Raw genomic sequence first — 3,411 nt, 5'->3', positions numbered from 1 at the left:
TATGCAGAAAATTATAAGACACTGATGAAAGAAATTAAAGATGATACAAACAGATGGAGAGATATACAATGTCCTTGGATTGGAAGAATCAACATTGTGAAAATGACTCCACCACCCAAAGCAATCTACAGATTCAATGCAATCCCTATCAAACTACCACTGGCATTTTTCACAGAACTAGAACAAAAAATTTCACCATTTGTATGGAAACACAAAAGAACCCGAATAGCCAAAGCAATCTTGAGAATGAAAAACAGAGCTGGTGGAATCAGACTCCCTGACTTCAGACTATACTACAAAGCTACAGTAATCAAGACAGTAGGGTACTGGCACAAAAACAGAAATATAGATCAATGGAACAGGATAGAAAGCCCAGAGATAAACCCACACACATATGGTCACTTTATCTTTGATAAAGGAGGCAGGAATGTACAGTGGAGAAAGGACAGCCTCTTCAATAAGTGGTGCTGGGAAAACTGGACAGGTACATGTAAAAGTATGAGATTAGAACATTCCCTAACACCATACACAAAAATAAGCTCAAAATGGATTAAAGACCTAAATGTAAGGCCAGACACTATCAAACTCTTAGAGGAAAACATAGGCAGAACACTCTATGACATAAATCACAGCAAGATCCTTTTGGACCCACCTCCTAGAGAAATGGAAATAAAAACAAAAATAAACAAATGGGACCTAATGAAACTTAAAAGCTTTTGCACAGCAAAGGAAACCATAAACAAGACCAAAAGACAGCCCTTAGAATGGGAGAAAATATTTGCAAATGAAGCAACTGCCAAAGGATTAATCTCCAAAATTTACAATTTGCAGCTCAATAACAAAAAAAACAAACAACCCAATCCAAAAATGAGCAGAAGACCTAAATAGACATTCCTCCATAGAAGATATACAGATTGCCAACAAACACATGAAAGAATGCTCAACATCATTAATCATTAGAGAAATGCAAATCAAAACTACAATGAAATATCATCTCACACCAGTCAGAATGGCCATCATCAAAAAACCTAGAAACAGTAAATGCTGGAGAGGGTGTGGAGAAAGGGAACGCTCTTGCACTGCTGGTGGGAACGTGAATTGGTACAGCCACTATGGAGAACGGTATGGAGGTTCCTTAAAAAACTACAAAAAGAACTACCATATGACCCAGCAATCCCGCTACTGGGCATATACCCTGAGAAAACCATAATTCGAAAAGAGTCATGTACCAAAATGTTCATTGCAGCTCTATTTACAATAGCCAGGAGATGGAGGAAACCTAAGTGTCCATCATCAGATGAATGGATAAAGAAGATGTGGCACATATATACAATGGAATATTACTCAGCCATAAAAGGAAATGAAATTGAGTTATTTGTAGTGAGGTGGATGGACCTAGAGTCTGTCATACAGAGTGAAGTAAGTCAGAAAGAGAAAGACAAATACTGTATGCTAACACATATATATGGAATCTAAAAAAAAAAATGTCATGAAGAACCTAGGGATAAGACAGGAATAAAGACACAGACCGGAGCCCGCCCGCCATGGTCTCCGGCGCCAGCTACGCCGCTGCCACTGTCACTATGGCCAATTACAAAGCCGCCGACTCGAAGCGCGAGCAGTTCCGGAGGTACTTGGAGAAGTCGGGGGTGCTGGACACGCTGACCAAGGTTTTGGTAGCCTTATATGAAGAACCAGAGAAACCTAATAGTGCTTTGGATTTTTTAAAGCATCACTGAGGAGCTGCTACCCCAGAAAATCCAGAAATAGAGCTGCTTCGCCTAGAATTGGCAGAAATGGAAGAGAAATATAAAGCTATTGTAGAAGAAAATTAAAAACTGAAAACAAAGCTTGCTCAGTATGAACCACCTCAGGAGGAGAGGCGTGCTGAATAGGATTCTTCTCAGTTGAAAAGACACTGAAAAATGGTTTTGTATGACCTGAATAGTTTGTATAGTATATAATCTTTTCTGAACAGATGCTATAGCACTCTTTTAATATGTTAAATTCACCGATCACACTTTAACTGTTATAAACACATATACTTAGAATCACCATTAAAAACTCAATATAACTTTCTTTGGGTCTTAAAAGCAGGAGAATCAAAAGGGAATCCTGACAAAAAATCTAAACACAGCCATCTAATTCATTACCTTAAAAGACATTCTGTGTATTAGTCTGACTAGGTGAGCCAAGGAAGTTTAGCATGGAGCTATTCCTTGGTTTAGTTCAGGATATGAACACAGGTACAGTCATTCTTTAAAATGAAGATGACACTGTTGTTTACATTCTCTGGAGGCAGCTGGAGAGATCTGTGTGACATAAGATACTGTTACATGGGGTCTCATGAATCTTCTGCTCTTGTTTATATAATGTGGAACAAATGACTCTTCTTTGCCACCGCTTTGCATTAGATAACTGTGTGTGTGCCAGCGTGAACTCTCTGACACCACGTTTCCTTCTATGCAATCATGCCGTATCTGGTCACGTTGCCTTGCTTTACTGTGTGCTTCCGTGGGTCCCAGTTGCACATTGGCCTTTCTGTGTTGTTTTTCAACTTGCTATAATAGCAGTTATCCTGATTGTAATTTATATAGCTTTAAAGAGAATCACACTGTTCCCCTGCCTTACTTGTTGCTTAGCTGAACACAGAACAGAGGCAAATATAAAATTCTGGGTTCACGCACAAGCTGGGACAAGAAGGGGAATGTTGTGGAAAATATATTGTGGAAAATGATAGTTTGCGGGTATAATTATATAGTGCTTTTTTCCCTCAAGGTATTTTTCTAGCCTTGAATTCATTTTATCTTCATTATCCCTGTGAAGTAGGTAGGCAAGTATGAGGGGAGGTGGGGTGCTGAATTTTTAGGCCAAAGACTGATATGAATACAAATTATCTACTAATTGTAGAACCTTGGGCACATCAGTTAATTGCTCTGAGATTCACTTTCCTCGTCTGTTAAATGGGAATAATATCTGTGCTGCCCACCTCACAGGGTTGTTGTGAGGGTCAAATGGAATGTATGTGAAAGATTTGTAAATGGTAAAGCACTATAAAAAAAAAAAAGACACAGACCTACTAGAGAATGGACTTGAGGATATGGGGAGGGGGAAGGGTAAGCTGGGACAAAGTGAGAGAGTGGCATGGGCATATATACACTACCAAACGTAAAAAAGCTAGCTAATGGGAAGCAGCCGCATAGCAAGCACTGGGAGATCAGCTCAATGCTTTGTGACCACCTAGAGGGGTGGGATGCGGGTGGGGGAGATGCAAGAGGGAGGAGATATATGTATATGTGTGGCTGATTCACTTTGTTATACAGCAGAAACTAACACACCATTGTAAAGCAATTATACTCCAATAAAGATGTTTTAAAAAAAGAAGAAGAAAGAAGAAAGAAAAGGCACTCA

The 3,411-nt window shown here is 39.3% G+C and overlaps 1 pseudogene; it reads left to right on the top strand.

Moving 5' to 3' along the window:
- The first annotated feature begins 1,538 nt into the window (after nt 1-1,538).
- On the top strand, nt 1,539-2,168 carry LOC131768009 (c-Myc-binding protein pseudogene; annotated as a pseudogene).
- Nucleotides 2,169-3,411: the final 1,243 nt, after the last annotated feature.

The sequence above is a fragment of the Kogia breviceps genome, chromosome 13 (genome assembly GCF_026419965.1).
Source record: "Kogia breviceps isolate mKogBre1 chromosome 13, mKogBre1 haplotype 1, whole genome shotgun sequence".
Lineage (NCBI taxonomy): Eukaryota > Metazoa > Chordata > Mammalia > Artiodactyla > Physeteridae > Kogia > Kogia breviceps.
This window is presented reverse-complemented; position numbering and strand designations above follow the sequence as displayed.